This window comes from Meriones unguiculatus, chromosome 1 (assembly GCF_030254825.1).
Source record: "Meriones unguiculatus strain TT.TT164.6M chromosome 1, Bangor_MerUng_6.1, whole genome shotgun sequence".
In the NCBI taxonomy this organism is placed as follows: domain Eukaryota; kingdom Metazoa; phylum Chordata; class Mammalia; order Rodentia; family Muridae; genus Meriones; species Meriones unguiculatus.
Window position 1 is genome coordinate 169,227,620 of NC_083349.1, and position 16,073 is coordinate 169,243,692.

Sequence of the window (16,073 nt, forward strand, 5' to 3'; positions counted from 1 at the left end):
AACTGAATACAAGAACACATCAAAGATCATACAAAGAACACATCAAATCCTCTATGACCAAGTAGGCTTCATCCCAGGTATGCAGGGGTGATTTAGTATACAGAAATCTATCAATGTGATCCACCATATTAACAAACTGAAAGAAAAAAAAAAACACATGATAATCTCCCCAGATGCTGAAAAAGCATTTGACAAAATCCAACATCCATTCATGTTTAAAGTATTGGAGAGATCAGCTATACAAGGCACATATCTAAACATAGTAAAGGTGATATACAGCAAGCTTATAGCGAACATCAAACTGAACAGAGAGAAACTTAAATCAATCCCACTGAAATCAGGGACAAGACAAGGCTGCCCACTCCACCCATATATCTTCAACATAGTTCTGGAAGTCCTTGCTAGAGCAATAAGACAGTTGAAGGAGAGCAAGGGGATACAAATTGGAAAGGAATAGTGATGATTTGATGATTATTATAATAAGACAGTTGAAGGAGAGCAAGGGGATACAAATTGGAAAGGAATAGTGATGATTATTTGCAGATGATATGATAGTATACGTGAGTGACCCCAAAAACTCTACCAGGAAACTCCTACAGCTGATAAACACCTTCAGCAAAGTGGCCGGATACAAAATTAACTCCAAAAACTCAGTAGCCCTCCTGTATATAAAAGACAAACGGGCTGAGAAAGAAATTAGGGAAACAACACCCTTCACAATAGCCACAAAGGACATAAAGTACCTTGGTGTAACCCTAACCAAGCAAGTCAAAGACTTATATGAAAAAAAATTCAAGTCTCTGAAGAAAGAATTAGAAGAAGATATGAGAAGATGGAAAGATCTCCCATGCTCATGGCTTGGCAGGATTAACATAGTAAAAATGGCCATTTTACCAAAAGCAATCTACAGATTCAATGGAATTCCCATCAAATGGTGGATCAATGGAACTGAACAGAAGACCCAGAAATAAACCCACACACTTATGGACACCTGATCTTTGACAAAGATGCCAAAACCATACAATGGAAAAAAGATAGCATCTTCAATAAGTGGTGCTGGTCTAACTGGATGTCTACATGCAGAAAAATGCAAATAGATTCATATTTATCACCCCGCACAAAACTAAAGTCCAAGTGGATCAAAGACCTCAACATAAAACCAGACACATTAAATCGGTTAGAAGAAAAAGTGGGGAAAACCCTAGAACTCATTGGTACAGAAGACAACTTCCTGAACAGAACACCAACAGCACAGGCTCTAAGAGCAACAATCAATAAATGGGACCTCATGAAACTGAAAAGCTTCTGTAAAGCAAAGGACACCGTCATCAAAACAAAACGACAGCCTACAGATTGGGAAAGAATCTTCACCAACCCTTTTTCTGACAGAGGGCTAATATCCAGTATATATAAAGAACTAAAGAAGCTGAAAAGCAGCAAACCAAGTAATCCAATTTAAAAATGGGGAACAGAGCTAAACATAAAACTCTCTGTAGAGGAATATCGAATGGCAGAGAAACACTTAAAGAAATGCTCAACGTCATTAGCCATTAGGGAAATGCAAATCAAAACAACCTTGAGATTTTACCTTACACCCATCAGAATGGCCAAGATGAAAAACTCAAGTGACAACACATGCTGGAGAGGTTGTGGAGAAAGGGGAACCCTCCTCCACTGCTGGTGGGAATGTAAACTTGTACAACCACTCTGGAAATCAATCTGGCGCTTTCTCAGACAATTAGGAATAGCACTTCCTCAAGATCCAGCCATACCACTTCTAGGCATATATCCAAAAGAGGCTCAAGTACACAGTAAGGACATTTGCTCAACCATGTTTGTAGCAGCTTTATTTGTAATAGCCAGAAACTGGAAATAGCCCAGATACCCATCAACTGAAGAATGGATGCAGAAATTGTGGTACATCTACATAATGGAATATTACTCAGCAATGAAAAATAAGGAAATCATGAAATTTGCAGGTAAATGGTGGGACCTGGAAAGGATCATCCTGAGTGAGCTGTCCCAGAAGCAGAAAGACACACACGGTATATAATCACTCATATAGACATATAACATAGGATAAACATACTAAAATCTGTATATCTAAAGAAACTAATCAAGAGAGAGGACCCTGACTAAAATGCTCAATCCCCATCCCAAAAGGCAAAGAGGATGGATATCAGAAGAAGAAGAAAACAGAAAACAACCTAGAAACCTGCCACAGAGGGCCTCTGAAAGGCTCTGCCCTGCAGACTATCAAAGCAGACGCTGAGACTTATGGCTAACTGTAGGGCAGAGTGTATGGAATCTTATGTAAGAAGTGGGAAATAGTAAGATCTGGAGAGGTCAGGAACCCCACAAGGAGAGCAACAGAACTAGAAAAGTTGAACACAGGGGTCTTCCCAGAGACTCATACTCCAACCAAGTACCAGGCATGGAGATAACCTAGAACCCCTGCACAGATGTAGCCCATGGCAGTTTAGTGTCCAAGTGGGTTACATGGTAATGGGAAGAGGGACTGCCTCTGACATAATCTGATTGGCCTACTCTTTGATCACCTCCCCCTGAGGGGAGAGCAGCCTTACCAGGCCACAGAAGATGACAATGCAGCCACTCTTGATGTGATCTGATAGACTAAGATCAGAAAGAAGGAGAGGAGGACCTCCCCTATCAGTGGACTTATGGAGGGGCATTCGTGAAGAAGTGGGAGAGAGGGTGGACTCAGAAAGGGAGGAGGGAGGGGCTTATGGGGGGATACAAAGTGAATAAGGTGTAATTAATAAAATAAAATTTAAAAAATGTTTTAAAACAAAACAAAACAAAAGAGTAGACTATGGGAGGCACCTACTCACAAGAAAGCATGCAAAACCAGTAGTTCTAGTCCTCTTCTAAGACTGAGACAGTACCTGAAAATGTGGTTCAATCACAAACTAAGCACAGAGGTTTATTATGAAATGGAAGAGGCCATCACCTGTAGGGAAAGAACTTTTCACCTGCTGATCTAATTAATGTATCGGACATGAACTCTAAAGCTACTATGTCAAGCAACTGGAATTAACTTCACAGAAAACCATGACAGTCCTAACAAACTGTTTTTACAACATGAAGTTGGGTAGGTAGGGAGATGGAGGAGGAGGATCTGGGAGGAGTTGGGGGAAGAGAAAGAATGTGACCAAAATATATTATAGGAAATTCTCAAATAAATAAATAAATAGTTGTAAAAAGTTCTTTGCTCACTGGGCAGTAATGACATATACCTTTAATCCCAGCACCTGGGAGACAGTCAGGGTTCCAGGACGGCCAGGGCTACACAGAGAAAACCTGTCTTGAAAAACAAAATCAAAGAAAGAAAAAAATTCTTTACTCTGGATGCTTTTCAGAGCAACCCTCTGTAACACATAAACGGTTTACCTACTAAAAAAAAAATTATTGTTTATAGACACAACCAAAACCAAAACAACAACAACAAAAAATGAAAACAAGGATTGTCCCAGCTCTTCTTTCTCTGACAATGCCTGTTCTCTCTAACTCCTTGGCTTACCTGCTAGCACTCCTGTAAAATATACTTAGATTTTTCCAAAATTCATGATATCCAACTCTAAATGGTAACTCTTCAATTTTTTTTTTCATCGTGTTAGCGGTCCTGAGGCTTTGAGATGTTATCGCTCAACTTCATCCTCAGTCTTACCTTTAACATTTTGGGGAACTGTCAGGCTTTCCCCAAGTAGTCACCTCATTTTTCAGTCCCACCAGAATTATCTGAGGTCCCCAGTGTCTCCACATCCTTGCCAGTAATTAAATTTGTCTTTATGTTTTCTATCCTCACAGGGTAGGAAGTTGTACCTCACTTTTGCTTTGTTTTCCTAGTGGCTATTAATGCTGAGAATTTGTGTGCTTTTATGTGATTTTTGTGAGTCTCTCTTCTTTGGAGAGATCTTTCAGCTTCATTGTCCAATTGTAATTGACTTGTCATTTTATTGTTGAATTTTGATAAATGTTTTGGATATAAACAAGTCAGAGAAGTTGACTTGATTTTTCTTTGCTATGTAAGTTATGTTTTCTCTTTTTCTCCTCCTCCTCCTCACCCCTTCTCCTCCTCTTTTTCTCCTCCTGCTTCTTCTCATTTCTTCTTCTCCCTTTTCTCCTTCTTTTTCTTCCTTCTCCTCCTCTTTCTTTTGGTTTTCAAGACAGGGTTTCTCTGTGTGGCCTTGGCTGTCCTGAAACTTGCTTTGTAGATCAGGTTTGCCTCAAACTCAGAGATCTACCTGCTGCTGCCTCCTGAGTACTGGGATTAAAGGCATGTGCCACCTGGCTATGTTTTTACTTTCTTAATGGTATCCTTGATATACAGACATTTTTATTTTATTTTATTTTTGAGACAGTGTCTTATTATGTAGCCTTGGCTGATCTGGATCTCACTATGTAGCCTGGGCTGGCCTTGAACTCGCAGAGATATGCTTGCCTCTGCCTCATAAATTCTGGGATTAAAAGCCTGAGCTATCACACGAAAATTTTTTGTATTTTATAATTGAATTTAGCTTCCTTTAAAAAAAAAGTTTTGGCATTTTATCCAAAAAGCACCATTTAACCAAAGGTCATGAGATATTTACTCCTATGCTTTCTTCTAAGAGTTTTGTGTTCCAGTACTTATATCATGTGAATGATTCATTTTGAGTTAACTGTGTGTCCCAGTTTCATTTTTTCATGGCAATTTCCAGTGTCTCAGCCATCTGTTGAAAAGAGGATTATTACCCCCAAGGAATTGTCTTGGCACTTTGTCTAGCTTTCTACTCTTTTTTATTAGCCATCCCCCCTCTCTCTCTGTCTCTGTCTCTCTGTCTCTGTCTCTGTCTGTCTCTCTCTATGTAAGGCAACCTTGTATTTTAATTTCTCCTTTGACTTCGTTTGAGATAAGGATTTTTGTATCCTTATGTGCACACGAGGCTACCTGGCCTTCTACTTTGGGGGACTCTCATGTCATCATTAAGAGCCCTTGGATTACAGGTGCATGCTATCATGTCTGAATTTCTGTGTTTTAGAGATGTGAACAACTCAGGCCCTCATGTTCTCATGTTAAACGGCGAGTTATTTCTCCAGCCCAGCCTTCTTCTCTTGAAAGTAGGCTTTGTGATTCTTCAAGGGAGGACCTTGCTTTTAGCTTGTTCTAGCTGTGATGGTGTGTGATTAGTCATGCCAGCATAACACATGGGATAAAACCTTTTTTGGAGTCTAGAGAATGTGGAAATAAAGGAAAAGTTCCTGTCACTCAGGGGAAATGACAAAAAAGACAATAGAGAGGAAATGTCTCACAAGCTTCTTTGAAGATCAAGCATTAGTCAGTTAATATGGGTGCAGTTCCAGGAAGGGCTCAAGCCACCTGCAAAACCTGACAGACATTAGCAGCTGTTCACTGATAATGCAGATGAATGTGAAAGCAATATTGTCTATTTTTGTCATCCTTGCTCTTTCATCTAATTCAGCAAGAAAGATCATGAGTCACCATCTTGCATGGGCCCACCAGGTATTAAACATTGAAATTTGGGACTTGACAAAAGAGTATACTAAAACATCAAATCAAACAGACTTTGTGGCCCTAGACGCCCAATAATCTCTGGGAAAGTATATACACCAGCTCACACACGGTGGAGAAAGCCTGAGATAAAGATTCTAGTGGAGTGCTGAAACGGAACAGGTCCTTCCTATTTCCTGCCTTTGAGGGGAACAGCGCATGAAGTGTAGAGTGTCAGACCTACACTGAGTCTTGGTTTTGCCACTTCTGCTGTCCAAACCTTCTGTCAAGTTCTCTAGATTTCTGCATCTCAGCAGTCCTAAAACTGGGGTGGAAATTCCCATTCTATTAGTTTTCTCGTTGCTGACACAGAATGTCTGTCATAGACAACCTAGGGGAGGGAGAGTTATTTTGCTCAGGTGCTTCAGTCTGTCATGGCAGGCAGGGTGTGGCAGAGCAGAGCAGAGCAGAGCAGTTCAAGGCATGGTGGGGCAGAAAGCAGAGAGAAAGAATGCCAGCTCTCTTCAGGCATCCTTAGCCCTTTCTTCTTACTGGTGCCCTGGCCATGGACTGGTGCCATGTACATTCAGGATGGCTCTTTTCCCATCAGTTTACCTGATGGAGTGCTCTCAAGGAAGTGCACCTAGAATGCCCAGGTGATTCTAAATTGGACCTACTTATCAATAAAGAGTAGATAGCCATCACACCCTGTCTTGGGGGGAATCTTGTGAGAATTAGCTGAAAATAACAGAACAAACTAGATTAAGTTTTATAAATGGTCTTTCTTCTTTGAGCTGGTGATTTTATGCCTGGTCCTAGTATCAATGGGGAGAAACCTGGATTTCTATCCTCAGAGTGGTATACTTGTTTAACTAAAACTGCCATGTGTTGTTTTTCAGTAACTGACCCCCTGAGGGGAAACAAATACTGTTTCATATCATCAAATGCCAAAACCCTGGAAGCTGAGTACAGTATATTTTTTGTTACTGGCATGGAATGTACATTTGCTCTGTTTAGTGGAGCGGTCATTATATGCTATGTTGCTGCAGAATGTATACTTTTAGATTGATTTTTATTTATGTGAATGTGTGAGTGCCTATATGAGTGTGTGGCCTGAGCAAGCCAGGAGATAGTGTTCTATCCTTTCGAGCTGTGAGCCACCCTCTGGGAGGACCAGGAACCAAACCGTGATCTTTAAGAGCATGAGACACTCTTTACTACTGAGCCATCTTTTCAGTCCCCCATCCCCCGACTCCCAGGAATATATATATTTAACTAAGTAATTAATGTTTTATTTTGGTTCTTTTTTTTTTTTTTTTTTTTTTTTTTTTTTTTTTTTTTTTTTGACAGGAACTCAGTGTTTTCTGTCCAAGTTCAATCTGGAATACACCCAGCCCTGCTGTTTGCTGGAATACACCCAGCCTGGCACTGCTCTGCCAGCTGCTTAGTAACAAAATGCAGGTGTGGTGTGGATAATTGCTTGGCTCATTGGGTAATGTGCCCACATGGCTGTAAACTCCACTAAGACTCATCTCTCTCTCTTAAGAAAAAGACTACACTGAATTTAGAAAGGGCAGTGATAATGGCAAGATCTCTTTAGAGTCATCAAGTCAAATCCCCAGGCTGTGAATAATCATATCTCTGAGGCCCTAAACTGTCCAGCTCATGTCTCCATTTATTGGCCGTATAGCATTATTACTTTTGTCTGTTTTTAAAAATGATTTTATTTATTTACTTTATATCCCAATCACAGCTTCCCCACCCTCCTTTCTTCCCAGTCCTTCCCGCTCCCCCCTTCTCCCCCTCCCCAAACCTAGTTTTCATTTTTGAAAAATGAGATTGGCTTTGATAATCTTTGAGAATATATGCAGCTCTGAACTATTCTTTCTAGGACACCAAACAAAGCTGGGAATAAAACGGGCCAAGCCAGGTATTGCTAAATTAGTGTCTAAGAGTTTGAATCAAGAGTACCTGTTCAGTGGCCATCAAGCAGTTCATCTCAGCCTTACTTCCAACAACTGATCTCATGTTACAATGAATATTTTTATATCTTTGCATGCTTCAGTTTCACTAAGAATTTCAAAATGATTACTTTCTCCCAGTTGGGAGGCTGAGGCAGGAGGATTGAAAGTGTTAGCCTGGGCTACATAGTGAGACCCTTTTCTTAAAGATAAGACTTCTGAGTAAAAATGAAGATTTTAAGGAGGTTGCAAGGAATGGCTGATGATTCTTAGGGAAACCAGGGACCTGGAGTGTTTTAGAATCCCATCAGCTGCTGTTCAGTCACTAGGATCCACTTGATCAACTCTCCAGTAAACTTCTCTACCATTGATGGACCTGCTGGGACAGCAGCCAACTCAGCGGCCACTGCCTCTCCACAATGGGCAGACTCCAACGTTGGCTGCAAACAGGGCTATCAGACTTATCCCGGAAAAGCCACAAAAGCTGCATTGTTATACATGGGGGTCCCCAGCAACTGCCGTTGGGACCACCATGAGCACCTCAGCGGGGAACCTTGAAAGCATAGGAAGCGCAGACAACCTCTAAACGGTGCTTCTACTCACTCCTGCTGCCAAGGCGGCTGTGGCCAGCAAGGTTACAGCAACTGCAGCTGAGCAGAGACTGTGTAAGTGTTAGAGCTCCTGAAGGGAAAGCCTTTCCCAGCACAAGTGTTACAGCTCTGCTCTGGTGGGGGAAGGTTTTCCCAGTGCAAGTTTAATGGCTCTGCTACAAGAAGTCACACTGCAAAACAAACCTCACATAAAAGATTTACTGGAAGGGGTTGAGAAGCAGCAGCAAACTGAGCAGAAAGCACGCTTTCCATAGGGTCTCTGGGGTGGGTGTCCCACCCCCTCCAGCTCTCCAGGGTGGCGTGTGATTGGTGGGATTTTTGTGGCCTGATCTTGGGGCAAGCTCAGGGATTGGTGGGATCCTTTTTCTTGGAGTTGGGCTTGTGGTTAGGTCAGTGTCAGTGGGTCCTTGATTGCCTTTGCTATTCCCAATTCACAGAAAACTGCACAACAGAGGGGCTGACAATCCATGAGAGAACAGAACTAGTTAAACTCAATGAGTTTGGAGCAGAAAGACTGAAAAAAAAAATAACAGGCAAGAGATTTCATTATCTTGTATCTCCATTCTGCCTAAACTTATACTCTGGGTCAATGAAACTAACACTTTCCTGTGTTGTTCAAACACTGCCTTTAAAATAGCCAGTATTGCCCTGATCCAAAAAAGAGTTATTGGCCAACTTCCCTGAGGAGCATAGACACAAAAATTCTCAACATAACACTTGCAGACTGAATTCAAGAATACATCAAAAAGTCAGTCCCCATGATCAATTTGCCTAGATTCTACAGATTCAGGGATCAATGAATATAACCTATCACCTAAGTGAACTAAAAACAGAAACCACATGATCATCTCAATATATTCAGAAGAGACCTGTGACAAAATTCAACATAACTTCTAGAGAAAAGCCCTTGGGAGACTAGTGGCAGAGGGAACATATCTCAATATAATAAAGGTCATATACAACAAATCTATGCCCACCATCATGTTAAATAGAGAAAAACTAAAAAACACTCCCACTGAGGCTGGGAACAGGACAAGGATGTTCGCTCTTGCCAGTTCTATTCAATACAGTGCTTGAAGCCTTAGCTAGAGTAGTCAGACCACTGAAACAATCAAAAGGGAAATAAACAGGAGAGGAAGTAGTCACCTCTTCCCCATTTGCAGATGATGTGATCCTATACATGAATGAGCCTCAGAACTCCAGAAAGCTACTAGAGCTGATGAATGGTTGCAGTAAAATGGCAAGTTGCATAACATATCCAAGTCTGTAGCCTTCTTACAAACCAATGACAAACAAAGAAATCAAGGAGACAATCCCATTCACAATGAAGAGCCTAAAAGAAAATTCCTTGGGATAAGTGAATCACTTATAAATGGAAAATTTAAAACACTAAAGAAACTGAAGAAGAAATCAGAAGATGAAATGACCATCTACGACCATGGATAGGTAGGATTAATACTGTGAAAATGGTCATTGTACCAAAAGCAGTCTACATATTCAATGTAATTTGCATCAGAATTCTAATCCAACTTTTCACAGAAAAAAAAAAGCTTAAAATTTATGTGGGAGACACAAAAGATGCCAGATAGTCAAAATACCTTAAACAATAAATACTGTTGAGGGATCACTAATCCTGACTTCAAATTATACCACAGTGCCACAGTGACAAAAACAGCAGGACACTGACATGGAATAGAGACATAGGTCAAAGGAACAGACTAAAGAAGTGGATATTAGTCTAAATACATTTAGCCACCAAATTATTGACAAAGATAACAAAATTACACATTTTGGGAGGGGAGGAGGGATGGGGCTCCAGCAAGGATGTAACATGAATAAAAAAATAAAAAAATTGTGAGGGGTGGTAGTGGTGGGAATGAACCTGTGAGGAGTAGGAGAGGAATAGGAGGTGAATTTGATCAATATGCATTGTATGCATGCACAAAATTCTCAAAGAATTAATAAAATATTACTGAAGAACAAAAGAAAGAAAGAAAGAAAGAAAGAAAGAAAGAAAGAAAGAAAAAAAAGAAAGAAAATAGTATCTTCAAAAAATGGTGCTGGGAAAAGTAGACATCTATCTGTAAATGAATGGAAGTTGATTCTTTGATTCTTTTGAAATTCATTTATTTTACATGTATCAGTGTTTTGCACGTATGTATGTATGTGCGCGCATCACATCCATGCATTGCCTGTAGAGGCAGAAGAAGGCATTGGATGCCCTGGAACTAGAATTATGGATGATTGTGAGCCACCATGTGAGTGTTGGGAACCAAACCTGCGTCCTCTACAAGAGCAGCAAGTGTTTTTAACTGCTGAGCCTCTCTCCAGCCCTTGAAAGTTCATTATTTCTCACCACGTACAAAAATGAATTCCAAATGTACCAAAGACTTGAAAACTAGACCAAAAAGTCTGAAACTTCTAAAAGAAAAAGAAGCAAGTTGACTTCAAAATATAGACTCAGCTAAGGCCTTTCTGAATAGGACCCTAGTCTTGCAGTAAATAAGACCAACAATCAACAAGTGGGGCCTCATGAAATTAAATTTTTTTCTGTCCTATGGAGTTAGCTGTTAATCAACTCAAGAAATAGCCTACAGAATGGGGGGAAAAAACTTTGACTGTTATATATCTGACAGAGGATTAGTACACAGAATGTAAAAACAAACAAACAAGCAAACAAACAAACAATCCAATTTAAATGCTGTTGGAACCAAACAGCATTCGCAAAAGAGAAAGTATAAATGACTAATGAACATTTTTAAAGTGCTCATCATCCCTAGCAACCAGAGAAATGAAAATTAAACCTACATTGAGAGTTCATCTTATCCATTCAGAATGGCTAAGGTCAAGAAAACAAAAAGAAAATGCCAGCAAGGATGTGAGGAAAGTGCTTATCCACTGTCTGTGGACTGTAAATTGGTGAAGCCGCTTTCAAAGTCATTGTTCAGGCTCCTCAAAAAACTAGAGATAGATGTATCACATGATACAGCTACCCCACTCCAGGGCACATACCCAGAGGCCTCTCTAAACTAATGAGGGTTACTTGCTGATCCATGCTCATTGCTGTTCGAATCACAATAGCTAGAGAACAGACTCAGCCTAGATGTCCATTAACTAATGAATGGTTAATGAAAATTTGGAATATATAACAATGGAATTTTATCCCACCTGTAAAGAAAAATAAAATTACGGAATATAGGCAGGAAAATTATGAAACTGGAAACTATTCAATTAATGAGGTAACTTAGGCCCAGAGGGACAGATGCCACGTGTTCTCTCTCTCTCATATGTGGATTCAGCTTACATGTGTATGATAACTTGGGGTACCTGTAAAATCCAGGATACTAGAAATGGATAATTGCAGAGGGGTTTGGGAAGATCGTAAGGGAGAGGGAGTAATAGAACACGGGTGATATGAAAGAAAAAGGGAATAATGGGAGGTGTTAATTGGAGGAATGGGATTGCAGAGGGAAGGATTGTGAGAATAACTATCACTAAGGAGATTTGAAAAAGCCACATGGAAACATAGTACTTTATAAGCTCACTGAAAGAAAAAAAAAGTTTGAATAGAAGTAACCTAAATGGAGGGATAGTACTCCTTCTAGAAGCCATTAGTTACTAACCAAAAATCTCAGTGCCTGGCATGGGATACTTCCCCTTGTGTTATCGAGGTGCATTCCAGCAATCCCTAAAACAATACAAGCTGTTGCCACTGCTCTTGATTATCCATCAGAACGGGATGGCAAGTAAGACCCTATTGCTGAATATGCTACATATTTCGGTCATAGAATATTCAAGCCAGTATTGAACTGAACATTTTCTCCTTGCTGGCTAGCTTTTACAGTGCTGGACAATTCTATGCATACTACCTGGGAGAAAAATCATCCAGCTGTGAGCTCTTGACAGCACAGTAATGATCAGCCTGAGACGGTATTAGCAAAGTTGTGATAGTGGCATGAATGTTACGGTGGGTAACTGGCTGATTTTTATTAACTCTAAGGCCCACTCCATAGGACAGGGCTCATACTTGGTATCATAAACCTGGCTGGAGAGGTCATAAGATCTAGGGGAGAGGCTGCTATTATTGCTATACTAAATATAGTATCAAACTGTGTTCTAAATACTTTTTTTTTCATACCAAAAATTAATGCAGTTCTCAGCCCTCATCTGAGAAGCTTCTTTTTGCAATGGACAGCGATTAATGAACAGAGACACAGTTGGTCAAAATTCAAAGAAAAAATGAGCTCATCATTAAATGGGTGTCTGTATCATCCCCACCCAAAGGTACAGGGGACATTGCAGAAGAAATAGCAGAACATTTGTAAGAACCCATGGTTAGGGAGAATTGATTTTTTTTTTTTTTAATGGCTGCTACTCATGAACTCAAAGTGACTGGTTATCTGTGTAAGACTTGACGACCTGCACAAGGTCTAGACAATCAACATTCCAGGGTGGATAGCAGAGGGGTACATGAAGTACCATCCTTGCTGAGGAGCTATTGGCAAATGAATAGCTACTGGGCTACTCTTGGGAGGGACAGCCATTTTTTTCTTATGGGTGTGGCTCCTGGTAGGTTGTTCATAGTCCAATGGGTTGCTTCACATCCACGGAAATAGTTGCAGGGCTAAGATTTAGTGTTGTTTTTTTTTAGGTTTTTTTTTTGTTTTTTTTTTTAAAGGAGATAAGAAATGGAGCTGGGAGGGAAGTGTGTGTGTGTGTGTGTGTGTGTGTGTGTGTGTGTGTATGCTGGTGTCCAGAATGAATCGGAGGGGGGAAATTGTTGGATGATATGACCAAAATACATTGTATATATCTGCAAAATAAGCAATATATAGAAAACAAATACGAATGTTTAGGAGAAACAAATTAAAATCTATCACAAATTTTTAAAATAATAAATAAATAATAAAATACAATACAATAGAAACAACATGAAATTACCTAGTATGAACTGTAGTATTCTGGAAAACATTCTGGTTGGAGTCCTGGCTCTACCATTTCTTACCTGGACAGCACTGACCAGGCACAAAATGGTTTGGTTTCAGTTTCTTTGCGTATGGAATAGACCCTACTCTTACCTCCCTGTATGTAAATCACTCTGTGCTCTACAAATCCCCATTCTGCTGTCCTACCCACAAGGTACGACGCTTTACGAAATCCAGCTCCTGGCGAGGGAACACTGTGGCTTGCCGCGGAAGTATGAGCATGACTCTGCACCACGTAGATACAGGTGACGAACACTCATTTTCTGTTTTCCTCTGGCCTCTGAGTATGTGCCTCGTGGTCATCTACCTTTAAAGGGTGTCAGTAAAAGAAACCCAAACAGTTCAACTTTAATCTGTTTTTGTCTGCTTCCAGTTCTAGAGGAGGTTGACGGAGACAGCTGGCTGGTGAAAACAGTGGAGGTGAAGAGTGAGAATCACAGCACTTGTGTGTGGCCTCCGTTCACCTTCAGTGTGGTCTAATGTTTTAAATGGTTTATTGTTTGCCTTATGAGCATTTGTAGAAACATACAGATATAAAATGTTGTTATGTAGCTACCTATTTTTTTGTGACTTTCCCTATAATTAAAAAGTTTTGCAATCTCGGGGACTCCAGCTATGAAGGTGGCTTTACAAGTTGTACATCTGTCCTTACCTACTGTGTTCAACAAGCAAAAGAGCGACAGCCGTCCATTGTCCTTTGATTATGCCTACCATGTAGCATAGCGTCTGAATTATGAACTTTTGAACATGTAACTGATACCATCCTGAAGTAATGGGAAGAATCGAAGTCCTCTTCTTAATCGCCCCCCCTTTCCAGTGCTCACCTCAAAGTGACATTTGTCAAGATTAAGTCATAGTTATAGCCAAGAGCATTTCAGGGGAGACCCCGGATAAATAATGAATGCACCCCGTGAGATTCAACATAAACATACCATTGGCCACAACAGGTAGTGCCCACCGGAAAGGCAGAGGAAGAAACGGCAGAATACAAGGGAAAGTGCAGCCACTGTACCTGTTTCTACCTTTCTCAATGAGAGCAGATCAAAGCTTTTTGGAAAGAATGAAGAATGTTTGGTCTCTATAATGCTCTGCTACCAGATAATACCTTGCTCACTGCTCATCACAGGCTCTCTCCTTTGTAAAACCAAAGGTTCATATTCGGTGGAGCCGTGGTATCTTTCCCATGTTTTTTTCCCCCAGAAACTATAGAACAGCAGGTGACCACATTATTATTAAGCCAACAAACTGTCATAAAGAGCTTCTTCTTTGGGGTTCAAAAATCCAGTCTCTATTGAGTAGAAAGCACGTACTGACCAAACCGAAAGCGCGGGTTGCTCGTGAACAATAAACTACAGTGGCTCTTTAGATAGGTGCCTTTCCAGCTTCCATGGCTATGCTAATCCCGAAGTCAAACAGAACACAGGGTGGGGCAACACGGGAAGCAGGGTGGGAAGAAGGGAAAAGAGAACGGAATGGAACGGAAGCAGCCGTTGCTGGGACCTTAGGCAACTGCTCTTAAGCTTTTAAAATTCCTTTTTAGGAGGCCCCATCTTTCCCTGCTGAAGCACAAGCCTTCTTTCCACTTAGGGTGGGACTTGTCTCCGCGGTCAGTCCCTCTGGATGCAGGCAGGTAGCCCCACTCTCAGGCTCATCTTACTAGGGCCAATCTTAGGGCTTTACCGTGGCTTTTAGAAGGCAAGGCCAAACGACGGCTGGAGGAACTCTATCAACAGCCCTCATTATCAGACCACCTGGCCTAAGGAGTGTATCTGGTTCCTGATCTCTAACTAACAAGCAACGGCAGACGGGGCTCAACTGCGCGCAAGACAAGCTGGCAGTCTCCGTAAAAGGCATGCTGGGTCCCCTGCTCCGTTCAGGCGAGTGGATGCCGGACTTCGCACCTTCCCGCGGCAAACACTGTGGATCCGAATCATTACGGGACCGTGCTGAGGAGTAACTCTCGCGTGGACTGGTGAGCAGGACTACTCCCAGCCCCGAAGGGGCGACCCAACGACTTCCGAGGGACTTGGTACTCTGTACCCCAGCACCGTTCTTCCGTCTCAGAGGCCCCCAAACCAGCGCGCCCTTACCCATCTCAGTCTTCTTTCTGGCGATCCGCACCTCCCTTCCCAGGTGGAGTCCCCTCAGGCAGTGTCTCCCCACCCCCCGTCCCGCCCCCCAGCCTAGAGCCCCTGCCCTAGCGTGGCATCTTACCTTTCCCGAGCCTCAGAAGTGTCCACTTGCCAGTTCCTGTCACACGAGTGCCCAGCACTCGGTGTCCAGCAGGTGCAAGCGTCCGCACCCCGCCCCGCCCTGCCCCGCCCGCTGCATGCGCTGGCAAACCCCGGTGGCCCCAACCCTGTTAGCTAGCACGGCCGGCAGTGCATTTTCCTTCGCGCTCCTTTGTCCCTGCTAAAGAGTCCCTGCCGGGACCACAGGAACTTCCTAAAAAAAAAATCATCCTGAAGCCCAGGTTCCTAGCTCATCCAGGCGGACTACTTACTATGCAAAGCAGTTCTTGGATTGGGAGGAAGGGAAAGCACTGAGAGGGTGTAGCTCTGAATTTCGCCAGGCAAGGGGCCACAGCCAAGAACACGCGGCAGTGGCCACCTACTGCTCACCTGCCAAGGAAGTCTCCAGTGGGAGGTACATGGGCACTCTCTCTCTCTCTCTCTCTCTCTCTCTCTCTCTCTCTCTCTCTCTCTCCCTTCCTTCCTTCCTTCCTTCCTTCCTTCCTCTCTCTCTCCCTTCCTTCCCTCCTTCTTACCCTCCTTCCTTCCCCCCTTCTTTCCTTTCTTCCTTCCTCCTGCTTTCTTCCTTTCTCCATCCATCCATCCATCCATCCATCCATCCATCCATCCATCCAATCAATCCGTTCTGGGCACATTTGGGAAAAATCTGTCAGGTGGGCCTATTTCCTGGGGTGGTGTGAGAGGAGTTCACTTTCTCCCTTGGAATGCATGGCTTTCGCTGTAATGTTTAAGATGCTTCGGCCTTTGCACTTGCA

At 42.0% G+C, this 16,073-nt stretch overlaps 1 protein-coding gene across 3 annotated transcripts in view; it reads right to left on the reverse strand.

Moving 5' to 3' along the window:
* Tmem45b (transmembrane protein 45B) overlaps positions 1 to 15,649 on the reverse strand; it is a 37,429-nt gene extending 21,780 nt beyond the window's left edge. The window contains exons 1-2 of one of the 3 annotated variants that reach the window (XM_060371381.1): positions 15,281 to 15,334; positions 3,258 to 3,325 (exon numbers count right to left, since the gene is read on the reverse strand). The gene's annotated coding sequence lies outside the window, so the exon portion shown is untranslated. Of the gene's footprint in view, positions 1 to 3,257; positions 3,326 to 15,280; positions 15,386 to 15,569 lie in introns of those variants that run through there. The other 2 variants (XM_060371382.1, XM_060371380.1) reach the window with 2 other exon arrangements.
* Between the last annotated feature and the right edge of the window lie 424 nt (positions 15,650 to 16,073).